Source organism: Loxodonta africana, chromosome 22 (genome assembly GCF_030014295.1).
Source record: "Loxodonta africana isolate mLoxAfr1 chromosome 22, mLoxAfr1.hap2, whole genome shotgun sequence".
NCBI lineage: Eukaryota > Metazoa > Chordata > Mammalia > Proboscidea > Elephantidae > Loxodonta > Loxodonta africana.
In genome coordinates, this window is record NC_087363.1 from 27213051 (window position 1) to 27223518 (window position 10468).

At 44.7% G+C, this 10468-nt stretch overlaps 1 protein-coding gene and 1 non-coding gene across 2 annotated transcripts in view; one reads left to right on the forward strand and one right to left on the reverse strand.

Annotated features, from left to right (window-relative positions):
- The window catches only part of SACM1L (SAC1 like phosphatidylinositide phosphatase), a 59887-nt gene extending 54424 nt beyond the window's left edge, over window positions 1-5463 (reverse strand). Inside the window, exon 1 of the mRNA XM_010589869.3 lies at window positions 5439-5463. The gene's annotated coding sequence lies outside the window, so the exon portion shown is untranslated. The remainder of the gene's footprint in view (window positions 1-5438) is intronic.
- A 405-nt stretch (window positions 5464-5868) lies between these two features.
- On the forward strand, window positions 5869-5941 carry TRNAR-ACG (transfer RNA arginine (anticodon ACG)). The gene has a single exon. It is a non-coding gene; the product is annotated as a tRNA-Arg (tRNA).
- Window positions 5942-10468: the final 4527 nt, after the last annotated feature.

Sequence of the window (10468 nt, forward strand, 5' to 3'; positions counted from 1 at the left end):
GCATTCCCACCGCTCCCATACATCCTCCCTTTGGGCCGCTGAGTCTCCCTGCACTGAGCTCCTCCTGGGGGCCTTTCCTAGGGCCCTCAGTTCACCCCAGGTTAGCTCGGGGCCCAGCCCAATCCCAGCTGGTTTCCAAGAAGCTAATACACTTCAATTCCATCTTCTTCCTCAAAATCCCAAGCTTCCACCCACTTCAGGCCATGGGGCTTCCTATTCCCCGTATACCCTAAGATTCCTTCTCTCCAAAGGCCAGACTCCTTCACAGGACCAGCTCTAAACTCCACCTGATTTGAAGCTCTAATCCATAGCACAATCTTATCTTTCAGCGGCCTAGGTCCCCCAAAGAAAGTTCTTCTACCAGCATTCTCTGGTCTTCATTCAGTTGCATCCAGCCCTAAAATACCCTTTAGAGTGCATAGAACTACCAGGACAGCTGGTTAACCTACCAGGACAGCTGGTTAAGCTTGCAGATTCCCAGGTCCCACCCCCAAAGATTTTCACTCGGCAGGCCTAACGTGGGGCTCTGGAATATGCATTGAAAACAAGCACACCAAGTGATTCTGATGTAGCCTAGGACCAACCTGGGCCCACTAGCCTGAACCCCCCACTCAAGTCTCTAGCAGCCATCATGTATTAGATACAAACCCTGTACTGTCTGTGCCCAAATTCATAAGGAAATCTCAGTTGCCCACACCCTTCCCTCCACAAAAAGCAGTGTGAATAACTGAATGTTCGTTGTTCTGGATAGTCTACGTATTCTTCATCACTATGTAGCTTAGCTTACATCTGCTCTGAGGGTTCTAGCACATGTAGCCCCGCTGACCTCAAAGCTATGAGAATCTTTTTAAGAAGAAAGGTGACTTCCTAACTGAGAAAACAGTACTGCTCCAGAGGGAAGCTGCAGCCTGATTCAGTTTATAGAGAATTTTCTACCTTCCACCTAAGTTTCAGCTCACTTTTCAAAAGAAAAAAAAAAAAATGCTTTAAATTCTTCCAGTATGGCATTTCTGTTTTAATTGCTTAGCAATTTCCATTTTGTTGTTGTCTAACATTATCCATGTTTACACAAATGATTTAAAAGGCAAAATGGTGTCTCAAACATAGGATATTTTGAACTGCCTGAAAGTTTAAAAAGTGTGAATTTTAAATTCTGAATAAATCAATATTGTTTTCTATATTAAAAACCCTTGTGCACATGTCAACTATTTTCAATTATAAGTGATCCATTTGTATACTGGGCATGTCCTTGGACTGAGGGAGCAAGCTGATAAGAGAAAAGAAGGTTTTAAATGGGATAATGTGGCGTAATGGAAAGATCACCGGACTCTGGGCCACCTGTGTTCCAAGGTCAGCTCTGCCATGATGTGGCTGAGCGACCTGTGGGGCCAAGGGCAATTATCTGACTGTCTTCAACAATGATAGATGGTATACGTGAACCTACAGCCTCACAGAACCAAACCAAAACCCAGTTCCGACTCATAGCAATCCTATAGGACAGAGTAGAACGGCCCCATAGGGTTTCCATGGAATAGCTGGTGGATCTGAACTGCCAGCCTTTTGGTTAGCAGCCGAGCTATTAACCACTGCACCACTAGACCTCACAGAGGCATTGGGAAAATAATATACATGAAATAGCTTAAGCTGCTGCTGCTTCAAAAGAATACATTCCAAATTACCCCAGACTGTTATCTTTTTGAAGTGCCAGTAGGTGTTCTGTACTGGAAAGTTCTTCTCATTTACTCAGGTGATTCACTAAAGAGCTGCTCTGTTTATGCTAGGTACTGAGTGGGACTAGAGAAGAAATCAATGTTAAGACGTTTCTAACACGTCCTAGGTATGTGCAGTCTGGTTGGAGAAAGCATACATTAAGATCTCACCAATTTTATGTGGTACTGAGAGGGCTTCAAAAAGTACTATGGACTGATTATTCTAGCTTCCAGTCCTCTTGTCCATGAAACAGTAAATACACTGTAAATCAATCCTAAGAGACAGGACGTATAAATTATATGGACATTTCGTGTCTAGACCCTGTGACAGTAATTCCTCATTTTGAATTAACTGCATTCTAGCTTTTAAAAGTTACAGGAGCTTAGAGAAGGGCGACATGTGGAAAGAAAACAGATTCTCTGACGAGGTATCCGTGTACACCAGGTATTTTCATGTATACTCTCCTTCAATCTTTAAAAGAATCCTGTGAAGTGTTAACATTCCCACTTTACAGATGAAAAACAGATTCAGAGACGCTAACTAGCGTGCCCAAGGTAAAAAAAAAAAAAAAAAAAAAAAAGCGTGCCCAAGGTAGAAGGATCAAAATACGGTGAGCCCAAACGTGGAGCTAGAAGAGCACGAGCCAAGTCTGGTATGAGGAAGTGGGAAAGGAAAAAAAAAAATTGGGAATATTATGGGAAATAAGGAGCCCTGGTGGCGCAGTGGTTAAGAGCTCAACTGCTAACCAAAATGTCGGCAGTTCGAATCCACCAGCAGCTCCTTGGAAATCCTAAGGGGGCAGTTCTACCCTGTCCTATAGGGTCGCTATGAGTTGGAATCAATTTGATACCAATGGGATTGGTTTGGTTTATGGGAAATAAAATTAGGGGTTAGATGAGTCAGAATTGACTCGGCAGCAACCAACAACAACCAGAATACAGATGGCCAAGAAACGTGGGCTGATCCTACAGGCCAACATGATGGGACTGGAAATCGAATACAGGGTCGCTGTGAGTCACAGTCGACTCAACAATGGATTTGGAGAGAGGAGTAAGGATGAAATCAGGACATTAGAAAGGTGAGCCCCCTAGCAGGGTAAATGGACTGGAGGGAGAGTGTTGGATAACGTAGAACTACTACTTAAAATTTCAAGTACTTCAACACTTAAAGAACCCAAGTAGCAACACTTTATAATAAATTAATCAAACTATCTCTTTTGTATGGGTTTTTCTTAAAACACATCTTTAGGCACATTTAAAAAATAGTTATTCCTTTGTCCTACTAATTCTTAAAGGGGTCAGAAACCACTTCCACTTCCAAATGCATCCTAAAGAATACTCCTTATTTCAAAGGCTACATCTGAAAACCTTGAACAAGGGTCTTAGAGCAGGAAAAGCCAAAGAGAAAGACTAAGAGGAGACTCCAACTCAGAGAGACTTCAACTCACAAAAATCTTTGGTAAAGAAAACAAAGTTGTAAAAGAGTTGTATCTTCTAGTTGTAACTAGAGAGTGCCTGACTACACCTGATGACTGCTCTGACAGGGAACACAACAGAGAATGCCTGATGCAGCAGATGAGTAGTGGGATGCGGACCTCAAATTCTCATAAAAACACCAGACTTAATGTTCTGACTGAGACTAGAAGGACCCCGGAGGTCACGGTCCCCAGACCTTCTGTTATCCCAAGACTGGAACCATTCCCAAAGCCAACTCTTCAGGCAGACTGGACTGAGCTTTAAGATAGAAAATGATACTGGTGAGGAGTAATACTGGCTCATGTAGACATATGAGACTATGTGGGCAGCTCCTGTCTGGAGGGGAGATGAGAAGGCAGAGGGGTACAGAAGCCGGCTGAATAAAGAGGAGCGTGCTGTTTCATCAGGGGGAGAACAACTAGGAGTACACAACAAGGTGTACATAAATTTTTGTATGAGAGACTGACTTGATTTGTAAACTTGCACTTAAACCACAATTAAAAAAAAAAAAAGTACCTTCGGATTTAAAGAAGCTCTCAAAAAAAAGTTCAGGGGAAAAAGGTTAAGGACTAGCAAATCAAAGAATGACTTTCACATGACCCAAATATTTTTTCATCCCACTAAGTTTAGTTTCCACTTCTCACAAAGATCAATACAAAGACATCGTCCTCACCACTTAAGGGCCAAATTGCCTTTCTCTTTTGTGGATACAGAGCATTTTGTTCTTTTTCTGATGTCTGGACTGGTGAAATTTAGTGTCCTGGCCGTTCAAAAACGAACATAATTCTCGAATTCTCTAGCCCATTCACTCTTTGCCACAGGAAGATTTAACTGCATTCTGTAACCTAATGCTTGGCCGCATCAAGCCAAAGCTCCATATTCCTTAAACACACTTGAGATGTGGTATAGGATCACGCTAACCCTTTCAGAGGCTATCGGATCTACAACAATAACCAAATTACCCAGCAGAGCACAGGTGACACTGGCTCTGCCAATACCCTAGTCAAAGAGGGACTGGGACTCATTCATTCACAAGGTGATCATCTTGCAAAGGGAAAATGTGGAAGCAAGTGTGCAGCTGGAGGTCTCACAGAGATTTACGGTAAACAGAGTGGGCTAGGGAACGTAATCGTCATCTTTTCTGCAGAATATTTGATGTCAAGCAGATGACCTCTCTCTCCATTTTATATCCCTAACTTTACAATGAACCTTCCAGAAAGTCATTAGTGAGCTTGAGGTTCTGGGAAAAGCGTAAGAAGTACCCAAACCACATTCTGATGTCCTCATTTCTCTGCAAAGGAAATCTGACACCTAAGTACCAAGATACTTTGACTTATTTAGGGATGGATAAGCTTCTCAGAAATTACAGTTGCTTCTGCTGCCAAAGACATTGCCAAATTATGGCACCTGGATGTTCCAATATCCGCGAGGTAAAGTACTAAACACACAGAAGTGAGTAAAAGTTATGCTAAAGATATAACACACGCACGAAAAGGGTGGGCTGGTGGTAATGCTAAGGGAAATACATGTTTTTATTTATCCAGAACAAGCCAAAGCCATCAAACTCCTATTTTACAACTCTGACCACCAGAGCCTATTTGTCAAAGCCTCAAGAACTTGACTTTACCGAAAAGTCAATCTGCAGTGTCAAAATTCTCGAGACTGACCTCTGGCTATTAGCAAGGCCTTCAGAACCTGCTTTGTGCTGCAACTGAACAAAATTTAAAGCAAAGTAAATACCTTCAGGACTTCAAGAGTACTAACTGGACTTTAAAATTTTTCTGCATCCTAAAAGCCGGTCAGGTAAGCATCGCTGCCTAGATAGGCTGTACCAGGGAGAGGTCCGCCGATCTGTGCATTCCAAAGTGCAGCTACGCGCTCATTAAATAAGAAAAAAAACTTCTTTTCTCTAGGAAGCTGTCCAGATGAATTTCGCCGCCCCCATCTAGAGAAAAAGTGGGCAGGAGCGCAGCGCCCCGGAGCGCCGCATCGCGACGCCGGCCCCCCTGCACTGTCCCTTCGCGGGCGCCGAGGCCCAACGGGGCGGAGAAAGGCCGGCGGGGCGGTCCACCTCCGGCCGGGCCTCGGGCCGGGAGCGCTGGGCACCGAAGGCGAGGACGAGGGGCTGCCACACCCGCCTTCCGCGCCGGGCCCAGGAGCCCTCCCCGAGGCCGGCCGCGAGCACCTGCCGTCCCGCCCCGCCGGCCGCATCTCAGGCCCCTCTGTCAACGGCCTTCGGCCCGCAGAACTCACAGCTTCAGATGCTCATAGGCGGTCGCCGCCATCGCCATCCTGCACCGCCACCTCCTTCCTGCAGCCTCGGCCGGCCCCGCCCCACACCGCCACCTCGGCTACGGCGCTCCTGGTCACCCGGGTACAGGGGCCGCCGCGCCGCGCCTCTGTCCACCCTCGCCCCGCCCCGCCCCGCGCTGAGAGATGACGGAATACGGCCGCGGACAAACTTAGTTCGCGAGTTCGCGAACGCGAGGCGGCGCTGTCCGACGCGGCGGATTGGAGCGCGCCAACGAGCGCCGGGACGTACCTCCTGCAGATTGGTGGAGCGCGTTTGCGACAGAAAGGCGGGGCGCTCTGCGCTGAGACAGAAACGGAACGCAGGCGTGGCGCCGCCTATTGAGGCTGGTAAGAAGTGATGAGCCGTTGCTGCGAGCACAGCAGCAACACGGGGCCAGTGGCGCAATGGATAACGCGTCTGACTACGGATCAGAAGATTCTAGGTTCGACTCCTGGCTGGCTCGAGGTGTGTCTTTTTATTCCGTTTTTAGGATTGGTTTTGCAAGGATCTTTGACAACGGTTATGGTTAAAGCATGAAAGCTAAATATATTGATTTTTTTGAGTTTTTAAAAAATTATTGTACTTGAGATGAAGGTTTGCAGAAGAAACTAGCTTCTCATTAAATATATTTAATTTTAATGCTGCTTTGAGAATTTAAGCTATATTTGGAACCTGGAGTTGGCTGAGATGTTTGTAAATTCAAAGCTTTCTAGTAATAAGGCAGGTAGGAGCCTCCCTAAGTGGTACATTTGGGGAAATACATCTGGAAAAGTGGTGGTGGAGGGCGTGGTGTGGCCAGACGTTGACTCTCAGATGACATAAAAGCGCAATTCTGGCCTTTTGCCCATGGAACCGACACCCTCACACTGATAGAAAAAAGAGCGCTGTCCCGGGCTGTCAGGAGGCTGGAGTGCCAGCTCTAGCCCTCAGCAGACAAGGAAACGCTGCCGTGCGGCTGCGCGCCTCCAGGAGGGCTGGGCGGAGGGCTGGGAGTCTGCAGCGCGGGCCCATTGCGAGCTTCGGGTCCAAAGCCAACCTGGCCCCGGATTCCATCGGGAAACCTTAAAACATGGGCTCTTTACAGTAAGAAGGCCCCAGGTAATCTAGTGCATTACCCCTCATTTTATAGGTGCCGGGATTAGAGATCTGAGAAGGCCCGAAACGTCTGCGGCTGAAAGGGGACTTGAACCGGTGGACTGGCTCAGTCATCGGACATCGTCCATTCACCGATTAATCGATCAACATAATGTTTCCCCCGCCTGATTATCATATTAATTATAGAAATTTTGGAAAATACAAAAAATTATTGGGACTAGAAATAGCCCAAATTCTTATCCCAAGGTAATTACTATTAACGTGTTTTATTTCCTCCAGAAGTTTTTCTTCCATACTTTTTAATATGGCTAAACCTAAACATAAACCAAAAAATCCTGTTGCCCTCAGTCGATTCTGACTTCCAGCCACCCTTTATGTATTTTCCCACATTTGCTGTTGTACCGGAAATGGCTTTGTGTTCTCATTTTGTCCTTTTGGAGCCCCAATACACACTTCCATCAACAGCATTTTTCTTTGCAAGCTAACCAACATTGGGTATTATAAATTGAACTATAATTTCATTGCAATTTTCATAATTGAAAGATAGAGCTTCCTTTTACTTGCATTTATTACTGGAGAATGATATATGCCTTCTCAATTCATTCCATTTTTTTTTCTTACAGATTTGTTAGACTTTTTAATACATTTTTGTTGTTGTTGTTGTTATGTGCCATCGAGTCGGTTCCCATGCATAGCAACCTTGTGTACAACAGATAAACCCTGCCCAGTCTTCTACCATCCTCGCAATCGTTGTTAGGCTTGAGCCCATTGTTGCAGCCCTTGTGTCAGTCCATCTCATACAGGGTCTTCCTCTTTTTTGCTGACACTCTACTTTACCAAGCATGATGTCCTTCTCCAGCGACTGGTCCCTCCTGATAACATGTCCAGGGGACATGAGACAAAGTCTCACCATCTTGTCCTCAAAGGAGCATTCTGGCTATACTTCTTCCAAGACAGATTTGTTCATTCTTCTGGCAGTTCTTGGCATACTCAATATTCTTTGCCAACACCATAATTCAAATGCCATCTATTATTCTTTGGTCTTGCTTATTCATTATCCAGCCTTTGCACACATGTGAAGTGATTGAAAATCACATGGTTTGGGTCAGGTGCACCTCAGTCCTCAAAGTGACATCTTTGCTTTTTAACACTTTAAAGAGGTCTATTGCAGTAGATTTGCCCAATGCAATACATTGTTTGATTTCTTAACTGCTGCTTCCATGGGCATTGATTGTGGATCCAGGTGAAACGAAATCCTGGACAACTTTCGGTCTTTTCTCCGTTTATCATGTCGATTATTGGTCCAGTTGTGATGATTTTTTTGTTTTGTTTATGTGAAGGTGTAATCCATACTGCATGCTGTAGTCTTTGATCTTCATCAGTAAGTGTTTCAAGTCCTCTTTACTTTCAGCAAGCAAGGTTGTGTCATCTGCATACTGCAGATTGTTAATGAGTCGTCCTCCAAACCTGATGCCCCATTCTTCTGCATATAGTCTGGCTTCTCAGATTATTTGCTCAGCATACAGATTGAATATGGTAAGAGGATACAACCCTGACACACACTTTTAATATACTGGAGGTTATTAACTCTATCATACACATTGCAATTTTTTTTCCAATTTATCGTTTTCCTTACATTTTTGAAACTAGAGTAATTTTTACTTTTGCATATTGAAATTACCAATATTTTACTTTATGGCGTCTATTGCATATGTGCTTTCTTCAAATTATTTTGTGTTGTGTTTTTCCCATTTGCTTGGAAAAAACTAAGAGTGTGGCTCTTAATTCATTCGTATCTTATTTTATACACGTCATGATATAAAGATCAATGAAGTCCTAAAAATGTCACACTTGTTGAGCAATTACTGCATGTCATGTACTACTCTAAGCCCTTTATGTGGACTAAGTCAGTCCTTAAAACAATCTCATAAATTCCTGTGTTTATCCCATTTTTTACATATAAGGAAACTAAATTTGCTCAAGGCCATGAAGCAGTTAGGTGGTGGGGCCTCGATTAGAGTGAGTTTGAGCTCTTGGTCCCAATGCTGTTCTGCTCCTTTTTAGCTCAGGTAAGTGGGCTTAGTGCCAGTTCCCTTCTGGGCATGGATGGCAGTTGTATATGCTGCTTGCCCTCTCCCCTGCTGATTAGCAAAAGGACCACTGTGTTTCCAGTCCTGATGATGCCTCTACACGCCACCCCAGAACTCTTGGCCATTTCCTCTCCTTTAATAAAATGAGGATTTAAGTTGCAGCTGAACAGCCATCACCCTGTAGAGAGCTCCCAACCAGGCTTTATAAACAGGTCACCATGTAGAAGGAACTAGGAGACGTAAAGGTTCACCTTTCTTCTCCAGTTATACAGAATAAGCCAAGGCCTTTGTGAACATTCAATGAGACTGAAAAACAAACTAATCTGGGCAGGAAGAGGCATTCCTCTGGGCTTTTTAAAGGCAAACAAGCCAAAGTCAGAGTCTAAGGAGAGGAACATTCAGAGTAAGAAATCAGCCAAGGATGGTAAAGCCTCGGTAATTGTAAGTCGACACTTTCAGCCAAATGTTTCCTATAGTGAAATTACTTACAGTAAATAGATATATATTTTTACAACATATGCTAGGGTCTCCCCATAGAGACAGTCCAAGCTGCATATAAAGCTTGCTGGCACTGTCCAAATGACTTCTACCACCCCCTGAAGGAGAATGTGGCTCCCACTTCGATCCATTCTGCCTGCTGTGGACTCTGCCTTTCCTCTAAGCCTCCAAATTGTGTGTGTTCCCTCACTATTCTTCATCATGAGCCTGCCATGGGGAACCCAGGGCCCACAGTCATCTGCCCTTAATCAGTTGGAAGTGTTACCAGAATAAGGTTCGTGCCTCTCACTGGTCAAGGATGAGCAGGTAACGCACGTAGAGTTTTCCACACCAGCAAAGCTTTATTGAAGAGGCTTGCAAGCGGAGACGAGAAAGGCCTAAAGCAAAGCTTACCCAAGTCTCACAGAACAAAAGACAGGCCGGGGTTTTTAAAAGCTCCTGGGCAGGAAAAGGTTCACGTTTATTCATAGGCACAGGTGAGGATATGTTAACTACAGTGCCCGCACAGCAGCTTTCTAAGATGGCTCCTGTCCCAGAGACTTCTGGGATTCGTAGCAGGACTTATTATGGGGTGTCGTGCCTGCGCAGTCTCTCTGCGGGTTCAATTCCCTGGCTGCTCCTGCCCCTAGTGGAAGGTCACACAACAGTCACAAGTTGATGTTCTGCGCTTGTCCCTGGGGCTGGTTTACTCCAGCTGCTTCTGAAAGACAACTTTAAAGGAGTTTGCACACTGGCCCATTTCCTTTTACTTACTTTTCAGATTTGGGGGGTCCTCTCTTCTGTCTTAGAAGGATGTGTGTGTGACCAGGCGGTGAGAGTGCCTTAGGCCTCCTTACACACCCAGAAACCTGGGGACGTCTAGAAGTGTCACATGCCTGGTGCTGTCACATACCTGGACCAGACTTCTCTGACTTCTCTTTCTTCCCACACAGGATCCTGCTGTGGCCTATTCTCTTTTTTTCATACCTAGAGTCCAAATCCCAATCACTTGGATGTATGAAGCTTTACTGTTTTCATTTCAGGGATAATGCAAACCCTACTTATAGCAATGCTTGAAGAAAAGGCACTAATACTCCAGGGATATTCTTTTATCTTCACCAAAAAAAAGAGTTGATCAGACACTGTGGTTGGATGAATGACCCCTCAAAGATGTCCACATCCTAATACCTAGAGCCTGCAAATGTTAATCCCATAAGGCTGTAACGGATTGAGTTATGTTCCCCCCCACCAAAAAAACAAAAAACAAATGTGTATTGAAACCCTAACCCTTGTAACTGTAAATGGAGACCTGGTGGTGCAGTGGTTAA